We start from the raw sequence: 19,181 nt of genomic DNA, 5'->3' as shown, positions 1-19,181 counted from the left end.
GGTATTTGTCCTGGGCCTATCTTGGCTATCTCCAATTCCTGGCTGTGGAGATCCTTCTCCAGAAGTCTAATCTAACCTTAGAACAGAGATATTGTTGGTTGTGTAGTGCCCTTGTTCTTTTCCTAAGATACAAAATGAATAAATAGCTCCAAGATGATCTGCATAGAAGTCTGCAAAGAGATTGTTTTACATGTAGGAAGATAATTATCTCTGGTCATCCTGGCTACCTCCACAGGGAGCACCCCCATTGAAATTTTTTATACCTAGATTAGCTATATACGAATATAGGACTCCATACATTGGCGACACTGGGTTATGGTGTTACTTGAGTTCCATTACCTCATTCCATTACAATGCTAGAGGAGCAGCCAGAGTAAAGTATTCACTTGTGAATATTCACCCTGATTGTAAACTCTTTGAGGTCAGGGTCAGTGCTCAATGCCTAAGCAACATTGACACATTAGGTCCCCTACGAATGAATGTTAATTTCCAGCCTGAATATTTAGGGGAAAACCCATCAAGATGATTTGGATTCTGCAAAATTCAGTGCCATTCTTCTTGAATTTCACCTTCCATGAGGAAAGGAAGGCTAGGTACACCTGGATGAGCTTCCAGGCCTGAGTTCCCAGTGACAGCAAGGCAGGACATGCAGGGAAGAGTTGGGTTCCCAGGAATCTCTGAGGCTCTGAGTGGGGCAGGGACTATAATTGGGTTATATCTTTCTATATTTCTACATTGCCCCACATGCTCATTAATACCACCACAGTTGTATAGGCTTCAGGCATTTTTCTCAAGAAATACAGCATTAAATAGCACAATAGTAATCTCATCATACATGCAATTTACTATTTTTTATATTTATTTAGTTTTTTAAAATATCTTTTTAGTTGTTGATGGACTTTATTGTCTTTATTTTTATGTGGTGCTGAAGATGGAACCCAGTGCCTCATGCATGCTAGGCGAGCATGCTACCATTGAGCCAGATTGAAGCTCAGTTGAGGAAAAGGGCTGAGCAGCAGGGAGCAGAGTGGCCACCTATGAGAGAAGGACCCACACCACAGACTAACTAAGGACCCACACTTAGACTAACTCCTCTAAGTCCTTTCTAAGAAAAATGAAATTTAATCTGTATGCTGGTTTGAGCTTCTCCATCCACAGAATGGGAAGTCTTGGAGTCTTCAGGATGAGAGTGGGGTGGAGTAGGGCTCTTTAGATCTTTTTAGGTGACCCAAGCCTCTGATTTCTTTTTCTATATGATCAGTAGAGTCTATCAAGTCATGTGGTTCATCTCCCAGGTGAGAAAATGTCTTTGTGACTACATGGGCATACCACAGAGACTAGATTATTCTAGAGTGAGGGGTTTGCACTCTGTCCTTGAAACCATGTGTTTAATGTAATTTGGGTTGGACATATTGTCATTTTAATAAGTAATAAATTTATGCCAGCAGTCTGGGGAAATTGATCCAATACAGATCTGTCTCAGATGATTGTGCAAGATTGGGAGACAAGGGCCATCAGGACTTGGCTTCCTTCTCTGTACAGTGAACTGGCTCTCTCCCATGCTCTCAAAAACTCTTATTGCCTTTTTAGTTGGTGGGTCCTCTATATTCTCATGGAGATTGGCCTCTGGCAGACATTTTAGCAGCAGCTGGACAGAAGGTCAGTGGGCAAAGATATGACTGTGCTCAGCCTAGTACTGCCTGGCTTCCTGGGAACACTGTGCAAATCCTTCCCAGAACACTTAACAAGTAATAATGACAAAAGAGGTAATTTGGGAGTTACATGACTAAATTTTCATGCAAAAAGTGCCAGAAGGTGCCAAAGCTCCTGAATATCATAGGTTGGCAAGGGTATGTGGTTAGAAACTAAGAATGCAGTGACCAGAACCAGGAGCCTGGTGATGAGACCACATTTGGGGTAGAACATCCTGGCCTCCTCAATGAGACAAGCTGGGACTTCCCTCATCTTGCTCTGAGAGTGCAAGGGAGACTGCAGGCATGCCTGAAAATTGCTTATAGCAGAGGAACACAGAGGTCACTTATGTTCTGGTGTGACTTGCTAACTCTAATTTTCCAAAATGAGCCTGAAAACTCTGCAACAGGTGCAGGGTGATTTTGAATGGTGCACAAATGGGACCACTTTATAGAATTATTCTCTTAACTTCATGTACTCACAACTCACATCTCTCTGTCCCCTATTATTTAAGAGGAAGCAGTCTTGCCTTAATCACACTATGGTTGAGAATGGGTTTCTAAGAGTGGGTTCCAGACCAACATGGTTTTCACCAGGAAACTTGATAGCAATACAGATTCTTAGGCCACACCACAGACCTACAGTTATCAGATGCAGGGATCCTAATTTTCATGACCCCTCCAGTGCACACTTGGGGATTACCTCCTGTTTTGGTCTTTCCTCCAAGAACACAATCTTTTTCACCACTTAAAAAAATAGCCTTTTTGTGATGACCTAACACCCCAGCCAGACTGTGTTCCAGAGTTGGTCAGTTCCAGCCAAGACAGACAGGCCCTGAGATTCAAGGGGCTGCACATGAGGTTCCCATGTGCCCAGGAGTCCAGAGAAACCTGTTGCAGTGTCCCCTTTAGGACTCACAACCCCACCCAAGCCTAATAGTCAAAACCCTGTAAACATTTTGACCTTTACTTCTCTTCCAGAGGTGGAAGCAGTACCTAATCTGTTGTTTAGGGCCTGAAATCCATGTCACTCTTTGTCCATGATTGGGAGGACCACGTTTTTCTTATATGGAAGATCCTGCGTCATGGTGTGGAGATCCCAGTGAAGCCAGATTTAAAGTTAGGTAGTCAGTGTAGTTAGGTAAATCGGGTCTAATATGGAGTGAAATCTAAAATGGAGGCCATGCTGGGAACGACTCAGGGAAAACTCAGGACAATTCATGGAATGTTAGTGAAGTCCCGAAAAGGCCCTAGGCCAAAGTCCACCTCAAAGAAGTGTTAATGAACAGCCCCCAACAGATTTGGAGATAGCCCATCCCAGAGAAGTGATAAGCCCATCCCAAAAGTCCTTCCTGCCCTTTTGGCCCACCTGTGTCCCACCCCTGGGGCCTTCCAACCTACATTCCATCACTGAAAGAACTATAAAAAGGGGAGACAACCGCACTTCCACGGATTCCACCTCCTGGGTCCCCTTCTTCCTCCAGGACAAGTCTTTTCTGCTGTCCTTTAATAAACTTCTAATTTCTACTCTGACCTTGCCTCAGCGTGCTTCTTTGGTGTTATTCTTCAACATCGGGGAGCAAGAACTCGTCACCGGTCAACAGCAGTAACACCAGCAGTTGCCCCTCGAGACCACTATATGGAGAGAGTGCACTTTTCTTCTGGTAACAAGGAGCACTTCACAGCCAGGTTACTGGCTTCCCTGAGTCCCATCAGATTCCCTAAAGTGTCAGTGTGCTGAGGGCAATTTTACTTCAGTGTCCAGGTGGTGATATTCAGCTAGTGGCATTGAGTAGAGGCAGCAATAGCCATGGTACTGTAGCAGGAAAATCCATTAGAATTTTACTGGTTGTAGTCCCTGTGCAAGGCAGGCTGACCATTTCCCACAGTGCTGAGTCCTGAGACTGGCAGAGCTCTGGTCACAGGCCCTAATAATACCAGTCAGGAGGAGGAGGTCAGTCATAAAATCAAAACGGGCTATTTCCTTCTCATGGGAAGTCTAATATGATTGTAAGGACACTCAGAAAATAAAATAACCTGCTTTTTTAATGCTTTAAAGTGTTCATCGGAAAGGTAATTGAGAAGGTGGGAAGAAAACTAGCATTTAAATCTTGGATCCAAGTCTAGCTCTACTTCAGATTATTTTGTCTGCTCCTGTGCGTCTTCTGTGACCTAGCTAATCTGTAGCACCAGGATTGGTCAGGAGGCAGAGAGTGTGGTAGGTGAGGGACAACATGGGAAAGAGACTTTCTTTTATTTGTGCAGGAAGAAAAGATGAGCAGATTTAGGTATGTTTGTAGTCATGGCAGAAGAGAGTGTGTACAACAGAAATAGTGCTTGCCCAATTCCCACATTCCAGGTGCAGCAGCCTTCCTCCCCTCCCACCTCCTACAGCCCTTCTTGTTTCTCAGCTCTCTAATGGGGAGGGCCCAACAGAAATCAGAGGACTGGGTGCATCCCCATGACTCAGGCCCAGGGATCCATGGTATGAATGCAATTGACCTGACCCTTTTGAGAAGCTTGGCAAGTTTGGCCTTGTTGTAAGGGTACCTTGGGTGTGTTTCAATCTAGTATGTTAAGACTCACAGAAAGAGATTTGACTCTCACAGATTTCTACAGTTTCCTCAAACTGTTGTAACACACCATACTGGAAGCACCAGGGTTGGTCAGGAGGCAGAGAGTTTGGAAGGTGAGGGAAAACATGGGAAAGAGACTTTCTTTTATTTGTGCAGGAAGAAAAGATGAACAGGTTTAGGATTAGTATGTTTCAATAATTTCAGTGGACTCTAGGGGACAAGGCCCATCTCTGGTTCTCTGGCATCTGGACCTGTGCTGCAGTCTGGCTGGGCACAAATCACGAGCCATTCAAGCAGGAACAAACTTTATTTCCAAACTCCTACAGCACTCCACGCACACTCCCCGGGAACTCTCCCAAACGCCACCCACGTGGCTCCTCCAGGAACACAGTGTTAGACCAGGACGCAAGAAAAGACCACTGACTCCAATTAAAATCAAATTAAAGCAAGCTTATTATTTCGACCGGCCGCGCTGCCTTTCCCTCCCAAAAAGGCGGGAACAAGACAGCCCCGAGGCTTCTTTGTGGCCCAGTTTTATAGCCCAAAAAGTTACACAAAGGGGGGGTTACAGATAACAACACTCTGAGGAGCATAACACAAGTTTACATTTTTGCTGGCCCCGGCATCAGAATTTATGGAGATCTTAGAGACTCAGAGAGGGTCATTGTCCGGCCAGGGAAGGCCAGAATTTATGAGGCGTCACTAAGGTTTAGGAAAGGGTTGTTATCTGGTCAGGGAAAACCGGACCTGGGTGAGTTCAGGGCACGGGCAGGCATTCCAAGTAGGTTCAGAATTTGCAGTAATTTATAGTAAAGCCGAAATTATCTTTTCATGGTTTTATGGCCAGATGCCCAATTTTAAGAAAGGTTGGGTCTATCAACACCACACACCAACCGGACCCCCCCCCAACTCTCCCAGAACACCACCAGGCTGTGCACACCCCCGACCCCCGAGAGAACTCAACGGGAACTCCAAAGTAGTGGGCGCCTGAGGCAGCAAGAGCTGCCCTATTGCCAGAGAGTAAAGGTCATATATACAATTGAATACACAGCTTAACATAACCATCATCATCTCAATGGCTCGCTGGGTCACCTCTCAACCACTCACTTCTGGCAAAATGCCATGCATCATCCTGACTAGGCTGTGTCCCTCAACAGACCTGGTATGATTAGAGCAGTAGGATAGTGGCCCCGGAGGGTGGGAGCCCAATAGGGAAGAAACTGGTGGTGTGAGAACTGGATCAGTTTGGGTAAGAGGTACATGCTGGAGAGAAGGCAGACTCTCTAGGAATTAGCTATCTTCAGGAAGGAATACCCTGAGTGCATAGGTAAATGTCTGTAATCCAAATGACTCAAGGGCAGGAGGATCACAAGTTTGAGGCCACCTGAACCATTTAGTGAGACCCTGCCTCAAAATAAAATTTAAAAAGGGGCCAGGGATCTAGTTCTATTGTGGATGAGTTGTAGAATACTCCTGGGTTCAAGCTGAGTACCCACCCCCAATGTACACACACACACACATTCTCACACAAACAAAGCAGCCTAGGAGGGCATACCCTTCAGGGTCAAAAAGCCCCAAAATCAAACAAACAGAGTACCAATGGTAAATGACATGATTAAGGCAAGCACTTTCCATCTCCTGAAAGAAAGTGAAACCTGCAGGTGCTCCTAGCAAGCCTGCTCTCTGGTCTTTCCAGGCCAGGGCCTGTGTTTAAGGTCTTTCAGATCACATGCTTCCCAGACACCAAACAGACTTCTGGGTGACTGCAGAGCAGAAGGACTCTTTGTTTTAATGGAGAAACTTCCAGTTTGAAATAAAGCTTGGCCAGCAGAGCAGAGAATGAAGATGCGTATCAAGAGTCTGTCCTTTGATCTTCTATCTGTCACCAAGAGATGCCTGTCTGGAGAGAGCTCAGCATGCTTGGGACAAGGACAGCTTCTCAGAGAGCAGAGGGCAGTGACTGGCTTAGCAAGGTACTGTTTCTCACTGGAGCTTATATTTTCTCTGATGGCAACTTGTAAGTGGAAGTGAAGCACTGCACAGAGCACTCTGGAATGTTTGCGATCAAGTCAACAGGTTTTCCTTGCAGCTGGGATGAGATCTTCCCAGGTCACCAGCTCCAGCATGGAGCAGTGAATTCCAGTGACCCTGCTTGTTAATTTTTATGTTCGTGTGTGTGTGTGTGTGTGTGTGTGTGTGTGTGTGTGTGTACATGCAGGTGAAGTGCTCAATGACTCATTCATTGTACATGCTTGGGATAGAGAAGGAGGAAAGATGACTTTCTCAACTAGAGGAAGGTCACTGCTGAGGAGGAATCTTGCCGAGTATTAAAGGAGAGACATCTGACTTGACATCAACAACTAAACTTGGACTGGAAAAACTTTTAGAAGTATGGTCAAACTGTTTGACAGAGAGACTGTAGCATAAGAATCAGGCTCAAATTAGCAACTCCCCTTCCCCAGGCTTTAAGTTTCCTCTGAAAATATGCGGTGTGTCTCCCTCTCCCCTTTCTTTTCTTTTCTTTTTTTCCCCCTGTTTTTCCTTCCTCACCTACCATGAGAAAATCACTGTGCTTGAAGCACTGGAGACAAAACAATGAACTGGAAAAGGCCCGGTGTCTTTCTGTGTAGCAATTATGATCTAGACCAGGGTTCCTGAGCCTCAGCATGTTAACATGAGAGACCGGAAGCTTCCCTTGTTGAGGGGCTTCCCTGTTCATGATGATGTGTTTAGTAGCATCCTCGGTCCCTGTCTAATAGGTACCCTAGCATGGTCCCCTACAATTTTTGACAACCAAAAATGCCCATAGAGAGGCCCAGTGTTCCCTGGGTGTGACCACTGCCCTGATTGACAATTGCTGACCACTGAGGCAGATAGCTAAGTTCATGCCTGCAGTGAAGTTTGCACAGATGTCTCTATGCCTACGTGGGGTCTGCTTAGGAATCTGCTACTGCTCACAGAGTCTGGGTTAGTGGGACTTGCTTTGGTGTTAGTACATGCCTGTTTAGAGACAGTAATTGACTAGAGGTTACCAAATAAAACTCTGGTGAAGAGAGGTTCCACCTTAATATCATGGTGGGTTGTCATGAAGACATTTCAGGGACAGCAAAAATCAGTAAAGTTCAGTGAAGATATCTGCAGGTAAATTAAAAGTTAAAATGGCCTTCTCTGTTATTCCCTCTCAGACTTTCCTTCACCTTGAAATAACTGCTGGGTGGGAGAACGATCCCCCTGGTGGCAGACCTACTTCCTGAAGTTTTTCTTTTCACATAAAACTCCAAGTCCTTCTGTGTCTCTGTGGTCTCTTAAATAGGAGGCAAACAGTGTAAATGGCTTTCTTTGTGCCTGATAAAGGGTGAGCCTCAGCGTTGCCAAATGCTTGACCCTATATGACACTTGTTGAAGGCTTATGTGTCTGTTTCCAATGATGTTATGCTCGAATTCGGGACCCCCAAAGACTACCAGAGACCCAAGATCGATGTAAGCTGCAAAGAGGTGTTTATTGCGAGCTAGCTCGGTCCTCCACACACACACACAGCAACAGGTGATGCTAAGAGGCCCCGAGCACAGGTTTTGCAGCAGTTTTATACATTCTTTGGAGAAGGCAGGGACCTCCACATACATCATAGCATCTCCTAGCAAATCATCACACACCGCGGGAAAATCAAATAACAATTCTAAAACATGATTAGCACATTCACTGGCGGGAACTAGTTGGGTAGGAGGGATTGGTCACTACAAGAGGGGGATTCATTTAAACTGATTGGTTTAAACCGTGAGGATGTTGCAAGGGGAGTACATGCCAAACTGCAGGGCTTCTAGTTTAGATATTGGTCACCACACCTAGGTGGAAGCCATCTGGAATTTCAGATATGTGGTTATCTTGGCCTGTCTGCAGCTTTTCCGAGAACTGAACTGTTTCCACAGAGCTTTTCTGTAGATTTTTTCTTGACTTTAGGATTACAATAAGTCAGAGGTTAAGTTTCAGAGCAAAATAAGATCCCAAGCAGAATGAAATTGCTTAGGTCTTTCAATGACATCTTACAGAAGGTACCATTTGATTCTGGATTCCAATACAAAAGTTGCTGTCAATAACCCTGCTGTTCCTCTCCCTGTTGAGCTGAGGTTCTTTCTCTCTGTTCCACTCTACAGTGTTGATAGGTAAGTTAATAAAACTGTCATGATTCATCTTCTTTGGTGAGTTATCAGTTCAGATATTAACCCATTATAATTTGATTGTTTCTTACCATATTTAGGATACAAGACCACTTTAGATTGACTTCATGTATTTTCCAAATATTTTAACCAGTCTCTGGCTTAATTTTTTGTTCCCTTAATGTGAAATTTTCAGAGTAGATGTTTTTATTTCAAAAAATTGGGGGGGGGAGCTGGAGTTGTGGCTCAGAGGTAGAGCACTTGCCTAGCATGCGTGAGACACTGGGTTCGATTCTCAGTACCACATATAAGCAATTAAATAAATAAAGGTCCATCAATAACTACAAAAAATATTTTTTAAAAAATTGGTACTGAGCATAAAACACAGGGATGTTCTACCACTGAGCTATATTTCCAGCTCTTCTTAACTGTTTTACTTTGAGACAGGGTCTTTCTAAGTTGCCTCAGGCTACCTAATAGCTGAGACTACAGGCCTTCCCCACCATGCACAGCAACAATTTAAATTTAAATTAAGTCCACACTATCAATTCTTTCTTTCATGGATTTGTTTTTGCAGCTGTATTTTTCTTTACAAAATCTCAATATGAAACATGGTCATAGTAGTTTCTACTATAATTATTATAGTTTCACATTTTTTTATATAAGCCATGGACTATTTAGAGTGAGTTTTGTGAACTTTATAAAGGTTTTCCCTGTCCATTTCTCCTATAGGGTTTCCAAACACTCCATCACCATCTGTGCAGTAGATGCTGTTTTCTTCATGAAGGTCTTTTTCCCTTGATAAAATCAGCTGCCTCTAGGCATGTGTGAATTTTGGGCTCTCCACTCATGTCCATTTATCTACCTGTGTATTCCTTCACAGTATCACTTTTTCCTCACTACTTCAGCTTTCTGACAGGTGTTGTGAAACAGATGTGTGAGTTCTTTGTCCTTCTGTAGTCTGTGACATCTATTCTAGGTTCAGAAACAATTTTCTGGAAATTTGAGTGTGATTGTGCTGAATCTGCAAATCAACTGTGAGAGAATTTCATCTTTACTATGTAGAGACCTGAACAACGAATATTTCTATTTATATTTTGTTTGATTTCTTTCAATTGTTTCAAGATTTTCTAAAAGTGTAGTTGTAATTTAAAACATATATAACTTTTCAATTTGGGGGATGCTATTGTAAATGGAATTGTTCAATTTTTTTTCTTATTCTAGTTTTTAAATTCCAATTTTTCCTATATAGTTTTGCTGATATACAAGAAATCAATTGATTTTTGCTTGATCATGTATTTTGCTTTTTGCTATCTTTATCCTTTATGAACATTGGATGGTGGATTGTATTACTGTTTGATTTCCAAAATTATAGCCTCATAAAATCAAAAGCATGAATTTCAGAGCTTCACCAGGACTGCCACAAGGGGGTGCAGGGCCAGTGCTGAACAGTAGGCACTGATTATCCTCAACTGCCCACAATGGCCAGAAGAGGGTTCTCAGAGTGACTTTTTCTGATCCCCTTGAATCATGATTGCCAGGGATGGATGTCCTATGCCCACAGCAAACTTTCTTCTCAGGACTCACCTGGGGAAATCCATGGCTGGGGATACCTGGGGTCTATGCCCACAGTGAGGTAACACAAACCTTCAAGACCTGCTGTAACCCTTGTGGTTCACCAGGGGAGACCATTGTTGTGGACACCTTGGGCTATGAGTGTGGTGACAACAGGTTCCTTCTCCTTGGGACCCACACAGGGAAATGCTGTAGCTGAGGACACCTGTTGCCCATGTCCACAGTGAGGTAACTCTAACTCAAAACTGGGAACCCACCCAGGAAGGGACCATGGGTGCAGGCTAAAGGCACCTTGGAGCAATGACTGTTGTGACAGAGCTTCCTTGATACCTTCACAGGGAGATGCCTTGGCTGGGGACACCTAGGGACCGTGTGTACCATGAGATTTCTTCCCCTTGGCATCTACATGTGGATGGCACTGTGGTTTTAGGATAACTGAAGTCTATCTGAGGAAAAGGTGGGGGAAGAATGAGGAAAAGCCTCTTGTCGACTATCCCATGTGCTGAGAAAGAAGCTCTGCTGTGTTTTTACTTTTGTAGGTAATATTTGAGTGGGACTTAATTTTATGAAAGTATTCCTTGTGAGGCTTTGACTGCTCACTCTCATAGTATATTTTATGGGGAGAAGGTATATTTTATGGGGAGAAAACCCAGCACAGTAAAAGGAGAAATTGAGGCACAAACTCAGGGTAGTACAGGGGAGGCCTGGGATTTCCAGCACAGGGAGACTCACTAGTGCCTGAGGGCAAATGCTAATGTTGCTTCATTGTTTATATTTATTCTGGGTAAGTCTGTACACAGTTGAGTGATTTGTCTGATAATTCCCAGAAGCCACTGTTGTGATAACTGTGCTTACATAGACATCTGACAGGTGTATGTGGGAAAGACACTGGACTACATTACCCATAATTCTCAGGGGGCAGTAGAAGCTTACAGGAGTGTCCCCCCCACTGTGAGCTAGCAAAGTGTGGGACTACATTACCCACAGTCCTAAGGGGGAAGAAGCTCTCAGGATCCCACCAGAGAACCAGCAAAACACTAGACTTCATTACCCACAATGCTTGGGTTGGGGGTGGGAATAGGAGGTTCATAGGTATTTCTTCACCACAAGCTGTAACGTGGGGACTACATTACCCATAATCCTGGGGGACAGAAATCACAGGATTACCCATGCCTCCTGTGAGCTGGTAAAACAAGCGACTAAATTATTCACAATCCTGAGGTGGCAGATGCTTCCAGATTCTCCCACAGGAGGCAGGAAAATGCTGCACTAGAGTGCCTTCAGCCCTCTGGTGTGGAAGTTCTCAAGAGCCCCCTTTATCCACCCCCACAATTTATAAGGGGGTCACCTCATGGGAGCACTGCTCCCAATAAATTGACAAAATGCTGGACTACATTACCCACAGCCCTCAGGGTCAGAAACTTTTAGGAGAATTATTTCCACTTCTTCCCGTGAGAGGGAAAAAGTCTGGACTAAATGACCTGCAATCCTAAGGAAGATGAAGCCCCAGGATCCACCATGAAGAGCTAGCAAAATGCTGAACTACCTTACAACAAGAATGGAGTTAAAGTTTGGGTTTTTCTGACTCTCCTTGGGGGATCCTGGGCGCTTCCTCACCCTAAGAATTATGGGTGATGTAGTCTTTGATCTTACCCACACACCTCTTCCAGGAGACCCATGGAAGCTGAATGCACATGCTTGCCCTTATACCCTGAGGATTCTGAGTAATTTTAGGGGTAGGGCTAGGCAAAAATTATCCACAGTGCAAAGGTCAGTAAGATTTACAAAACCAAGAGGTACTCTTGAATTTCTGCCACTAAAGACCATGGGTAGTATAGGCTCACATTTAACCACTGACACTGGAGATCCTGGGAACTTCTTCCCCTTAGGATTATGGATAATGTAGTTCCAATATTTCCTGCTCTTATCTTGGTATTGTGGGAGGCTCTCCCCAAATATTGTGGGTGAAGTATTAACAGGTGTATGGCTTAGGTTGAGAAATTTGGGGTAATTCCTCCTACCAATTCACATGGAATTGCGGGTAATATAATCCCAAGTTTTATTCAAACTGTGGAGACTTGTGGGAGATTCCTCCCCTGTTAGAGTTGTGGGTAATGTAGTTTCATGATTTATTGGCTCTGTGCAGAGAATCTTGGGAACTTCCTCCCTCCTAGGATTATGGGTAATATAGTACAAATTGCCTGCCCATTGCTGGGTATTCTGGGAGCCTCCTCCCTGAGGATTTTGGGTAATGTAGTCCCATGATTTGCCCTCTCCATGTAAAGAATTCTGGGAACTTCCTGAGCCATAGAATTGTGGGTCATGTAGTCCCACGTATTACACAGTGGGTGACTTGCGGAAGCTTCCTTTCCTTTGGACTTGTGGGTATTGTAGTCCCATGATTTAGCCTCTCTGAGCAAAGAATTCTGGGAACTTTCCCTTCTTAGAATCATGAATGACATAGTATCAACATTTGCTGTTCACCACTGGGTATTCTGTGAGCCTTTTTCCATAAGGACCGGGGGTGAAGTTGTAAAGAGCATACCACTTACTTTGGGCAGCTCTGGGAATTCCACCCAATAGAATTTTGGGTAATGTAGTCCCATGATTTGTCCTCTTTGTGCAAAGGATCTTGGAAACTTCCTCCCCTTTAGTATTATGGGTAACATAGACCCAGTATTTCTCCACTCACCACTTGGTATTTTGGATGCCTCCTTCCCTGAGGATGATGGGTGAAGTAGTCGGGAGCATACCACTCACTTTGGGGAATTCTGGGAAATTCCACCCCTTAGAATTGTGGGTAATGTAGTCATATACTTTATACTATCAGTGGGGAATTGTGGAAGCTTTCTCTATTTGAATTGTGTGTAATGTAGTCTCATAATTTGTTTTCTTCATGCAGAAATCCTGAGAACTTCCTCTGCTGAGGATTATGGGTAGTGTAGTTCCAACATTTGCTTGCTCACTGCTGGGTATTCTGGAAGCCATCTTACCCCTTAGTTTTATGGGATATGTAATCCCAAATTTTGCCTGCTCACTGTAAGAGATCCTGGAAAATGCGTCTTCATAGAATTCTGGAAATTAAAGTTCCATTATTTGCTTGCTCACTCTTGGCTGTCCTGGGAGACTCTTCCCCTAAGAATTATTAGTAATGTAATTTCAGATTTATTGCTCACTTTGGGGAATCTTGGGTGCTTTGAGCCCATGTAATTATGGGTATTATAGTTCTAGACATAACCACTTCGGAGGGGGAGGGGGACACCATTACCCATAATCCTAAAATGGAGGAAGTTCCCAGTATCCTGCTTCTTCCATTTTAGTATTATTGGTAATGTCCCAGGTTTTTCCCTGATAGCAGCAGGGTCTCAAATGAGGATTATGGGTAATGTAGTCCAAATTGCCTGCCCACTGCTGGGTATTCTGGGAGCCTCCTGCCTGAGGATTATGGATAATGTAGTCCCATGATTTGCCCTCTTCATTCAAAGAATTCTGGGAACTTCCTGTGCCATAGAATTGTTGGTCATGTAGTCCCACGTATTACACAGTGGGGGACTTGTGGAAGCTTTCTTTCCTGTGGACTTGTTACTCTCCCAATGAGGATTGTGGGTAATGCAGTCTTGGGTTTATCACTCACTGGGGGATTCTGGGAGATTCCTCCCCCCATAAAGATTTAAATACAGTGTCAGGTTTACCACAGGCCAAGGGGTTCCTGGAACATCTTTGCCTTAGGTAATACAGTTCCAAGATTTATGAATAACATGCCCCCATTTTTCCTTGATAAGCATTGGCAATACTCGGAGCTTCCCTTTTTTCTTGGGATTGTGGATAGTGTAATCCCTGATTTAGCTGGCCCACAGTAGGGAATTAGGAGTTCCTAAACCTTAGTCTGTACATGATACATTCCTGGGTTTACCACTTATGTCAGAGGATCTTGGAAACTTTCTCCCATTAGGATTGTAGGTAATGTAGTCCCACGTTTTACCTGATCACTTAGGGAATCTTAAGAATTTCTGCCCATAGTAGGATTGTGGGTAAAGTGGCCTCACCATGAGGAATTTTGGAGTCTTTCTTTTTAGAAAATTATAGATAATTATGGATAAGTAAATTATGCTTAATTTAGTCCTGTGTTTAACCACTCAACATGGGGTATTCTGAGACCTTCCTACCTCAGAGAAGGGCACCTTTTGCAGCAAGCAGCACCACCCAAAGGAGCCGACTCCATGGTCTACCGACTCACTCAAGTCAATTCCTTTCTATGGAACCTCCCTCTTCAAGGACACCGGGCAGCCTTGGCTTTAGCTTTCCTGGGAGTCCACTTGGGTGAGCCTGAGGCCGCTCACCCTGGAATCCCAGCTCGAGCTGGCGTCTGCGCAGATCACGACCTGGAAAGAGACCCCGCCCTTGAGGCTCAGGGGGCTAGACGGAACCCAAGCGCAATGGCAGGCAGCCCAGTGCCGGCGGGCTTCCTTCTCTCTTCCGCTGGTCCTCCCTGCACACCATTAGCTCACCTGGACGCTACTGTGGGTCTGCGATCCGTCATGATTGCCTCCGCCCAGGTGAGCGAGTGGCGTTGCAGAGCGAGAGGGCGGGTGCCGCATGCGGGATGGGAGCGTGCTCTCGGGACTGGTGGCAGGGCGCAGAGGCTCCTGGCGCTGCTATGTGGCGTTGCGGATATAGCAGCGCGGGGGAGAGGGGCGCCCTGGAACGCCGTCCATGGCCGCCTTCGGAACTCTGACTGGGTGTCAAGGTCCTAAGGTGAAGGTCAGGTGGAGAGCGACAGCTCCCTCTGACCTGGCAGGCGGTGGTCGCATCCTTATTGCAGAGGGGTCTGCGCTGCTCCGGAGCCTGCGTCTTAGAGGTCAGGGCTGTAATTAGCTGGAGGGACTCATTGTGTAGCAAAGGGATCTGCAGCCTGTGATGGCAGGATGGTCAGAATTGATGGCTTTGAGTGGTAAGCAATGGAATAGTGAGTCAATGATGTCTGGACTCCCAGAGCTGCTGCTTTTTTATATGGCGAACAAGGAAGCTGATGTTCTGTTGATAAGACTTGAAGTGCTCCAAGATTTATGAGAAACATCAGGGAAGTGTGGTTCTGTGATAGTAGGACTCACAGTACTGCTGGACTCTGGTAGTAAGGGAACTGGGATTCTATTGATGACTGGACAACCAAGACTACTGTCTTCTAGATAGAAAGACATGGAACTGTTGTCTATGACAGCAGTACACACAGGGCTGCTGCAATCATCATGGAGACACAGAAAGTTGTGTTTCCATGATATCAGAAATCCAAGGGCTGCTGGTGTCCACATGGAGAGGCAGGTAACTGGTGTTGTAAGATGGCAGAATTCACTGGGTTACTGGGCTGTATGATGGCAGTATTGACAGAGCTGCTGAACTCCATGTGTAAGCAAGGGGAATTTATGATATGCCTCACAGTACTGCTGGGATCTGCTTGGAGAGCAAGTTAACTTGGTTGTATGATGGCAAGAATTGCCAGGCTGCTGGTTTTAATGTGGAGAGCAGAGATGGGTTTCTCTAATGACAGGATTCCTAGGGCTACTGGTGTGTAAGTTCAAGGGGAGACAATTGGGTTTCTATGATGGCAGAAATTGCAGGGCTTCTTGAATTTATATGGAAGTCACAGAAAATTTTTCTGTGATGTCAGGACTTACAAACTTGCTCTGCTCTTTGTGGACAGCTAGGGAAATGGGTTCTTATGATGGCAGGATGTGAAGGACTGATGGACTGCTGTAGAAAAGCCAGGCAACTTGGTTTCCATGATGGGTGGACACACAGTACATACAGTTCCTGATGGGCTGTACATCAGGAACAGGAGAATGGGATTCTATGTGGTCAGGAAATCATACTGTCCATAATTTCCATTGCTAGTGGTGTATAATGCTCATGGTCTCAGAATTACCATGGCTGCTGGAATCTATTTGGAGATCCACAATACCAGGGCTACTTCTGTCCATATTCAAAGCCAGGCAACTGGGATAATGATAGCAGGAAATGCAGGGCTTCTGGGCACCAATTGTACAGACAGATGACTGGGGTTCTATTGATGGATAGATGTGCAATACTGTTGAATTGTATATCCAGAAAACTGGAGTTTTCTGATGGAAGGATTCTTAAGGTTGATCATGTCTACTGGCAGATCCAAGAAACTTGATATCTAAAATGTGAACAATTGCAGAGTTGCACATGTCCACATGGAGAGACAGGAACATACAGGATTGCTGTGCTGTACATGGAGACCCACCTAACTGGTGTTGTATGAGAGCAAGAATCACAGGGCTGCTGTGCTCCATGAAAAGAGCTGACAGTTTCTTTTTTTTTTAATGGGGGATGAAACACCATAACTATTATAATTTTTTACTCAGATCCACATTTTTCTTCCTGGAACTCTTTATGAGCCTATCCCTCGTTTTCATGACTTAAACTGAAGGAAAGAACACATACACATTTTGCTTTGAATATCTTCTTCCAGTTCTTTGGTGTAAAAACCTTGGAACAGACTTGAGTACTATGATAATTCTAATAATTCTAATTTTAACTTTTTGATGAAACTGCAATTATTTCACACACAGATTACACATTTGTCTTCATTCTTACCAATGCTTGCTATTGTAAATTATTTTAACAGGAGTGAGGAAATTTCACTGTGACTTTAACTTACATGACCATAATTAATGAGACCTTAAGCATCTTTTCATATTTGCTAGTGCAGTGTGTATTTAAGTTCTTTTTCAAGTTGAAAAGCATATATATATATATATATATATATATATATATATATATGCATTTTATTTCTTTATGTGTGTTGGTGAGTCATAATAAGAAATCTGGACAAGGCACAGTGTTGGATGCCTGTTAATCTAGAGCCTTGGGGAGGGTGAGGCAAGGGGAATACAAATTCAAAGCCATCCTGAGCAACTTATTGATACCCTAAAGCAACTTAGGAAGACCTTATCTAAAAATAAAATAGTTGAATAAATAAATAAATAAAGGTACGGGGATGGAGCTCAGTAGTTAAGTGTCCCTGGGTTCAATCTCTGGTATCAAAAAAAAAAAAAAAAAAAAAAAAAGGTCTTTGACCCAGTTTCCTGGCACTAACCTCCTGATCCTTCAATCTATGAAGCAGTGAAGCAGTGTGTCTATTTACAGCCAGGGAGGTGAACCATGATCTATGATTTCTGGGTGACCCTAGATGGCTGGGTGCAGTGGAACCAACTCTGTGATTAGCTCATTGGAACTTGTGCCCTCCCACAAGTTTGGGGAGGATTGAGGATTTGGGAGGATTAGTTCCAATGAGCTAATCACAGAAGTTGATTAAACTTGTGGGAGGGTACAAATTCCAATGAGCTAATCACAGAAGTTTCAGGTGATCACCATGAGCAATTATTTAATAAATCATTAAATGAAAAGCAAAAGGACAGGGGTTAAAGACCTTCCATGTTGCTGAAGGTGCTGGGAGGTGGGACCTGGAGAGGGCATGAAGGGACATGCTCTTTATGACTTCTTTTACCTGATTTTTGTCACCTGCCTGTTCAAGTTTATTATTTAAGATATGTTTGAAAGATAGGCTTTGGGGTGAATTGGCAGTACTAAGTACACTCCTTTCTGACTCCTGTGAGCCACATTAGAAAAAAAAGGGGCCTTGAAAGCTCACATTTTTTTTTAATATTTATTTTTTAGTTATCGGTGGACACAATATCTTTGTTTGTATGTGGTGCTGAGGATCGAACCCGGGCCGCACGCATGCCAGGCGAGCGCGCTACCACTTGAGTCACAGCCCCAGCCCTGAAAGCTCACATTTGTGTCCATGAACATGGCAGGTATTTACATCTTCTTGAGTCATCTTCAATTTCTTTATTCTATCTTCTATATATTTCATTGTAGAGATCTTTCACCTCCTTGGTTAGATTTATTCCCAGGTGTTTTATTTTCTTTTAGACTATTGAGAATGGAATAGTTTTCTTGATTACTTTCTCTGCAGATTAATTATTGATGTATAGGAAAGCTGCTGATTTTTTTATGTTGATTCTGTAATGTGCTACTTTGGCAAACTTGCTTATTAGCCCTGATAGTCTTTTGGTGGTGTTTTTTTGATATTCTAAGTATAGGACCAAATCATCTGCCAACAGTGATAATTTGACTCCTTTCTTTCCTATTTTTAATCCCTTTATTTCCTTCTCTTGCCTAATTGTTCTGCCTGGAATTATATTAAACAGGAGTGGTGAGAGTGGACATCTTTGTCTTGTTATTGATTTTAAAGGAAATGCTTTCAATTTTCTCCTGTTTACTGTGGGGTTGGCTTTAGGTTTTAGGGTATTGAGGTAGGTTCCTTTTACCCCTAGTTTCTTCATTGCTTTTATTTTGACAAATTTTGTGCTGAATTTTATCAAAGGCTTTCTCTGTACCTATCAAGATGACTAAATGATATTTGCCCTTAATTCTACTTATGTGATGAATTACATTTATTGATCTGTGTATATTAAACCATCCTTGCATCTCTGATATAAAACCAAATTGATCATGATGTACAATCTTCTTAGTATGTTGTTGAACATGATTTGCTAATATTTTATTAGGTATATATTTTAAAAATCTAAGTTCATCAATGATAGTGGTCTGCAGTGTTCTTTACTTGATGTGTCCTTATCTGGTTTTGATATGAGAGTGATACTAGCTTCATAGAATGAATTTGGAAGTGCTCCATTCTTTTCTATTTCATGGATTAATTTGAGGAGTATTGGCTTTAGTTCTTCTTTAAAGGTCTAATAGAATTCAGCTGAGATTCCATCTGGTCCCAGGGTTTTATTTTTTGGAAGGCATTTTTTTATGGTTTCTATATATCATTCCTAGTTATTGGTCTGTTTAGGTTTTCTATGTCCTCTTGATTCAGTTTTAGCAGGTTGTATGTGTCTATTTTTTTCTAGGTTTTCCAATTTATTGGAATATAAGTTTTCAATATAGTCCCTAATGTTCTGCTGAATTTCTGTAATGTCTGTGATTTCCCCTTTTTCATCTCTAATTTTACTTATGTAAGTCTTCTCTCTTTTCATTTTGGTTAGTTTGGCTAAATTCTTATCAATCTTGTTTATTTCAGAGTTAGCCACTTTATTGCACAAAGTGTGTCCACTGAAAGCCTATTTCACTGAAAGCCCATTTCTGTGCAAGG

This window comes from Urocitellus parryii, chromosome 10, assembly GCF_045843805.1.
Source record: "Urocitellus parryii isolate mUroPar1 chromosome 10, mUroPar1.hap1, whole genome shotgun sequence".
NCBI lineage: Eukaryota > Metazoa > Chordata > Mammalia > Rodentia > Sciuridae > Urocitellus > Urocitellus parryii.
This window is presented reverse-complemented; position numbering follows the sequence as displayed.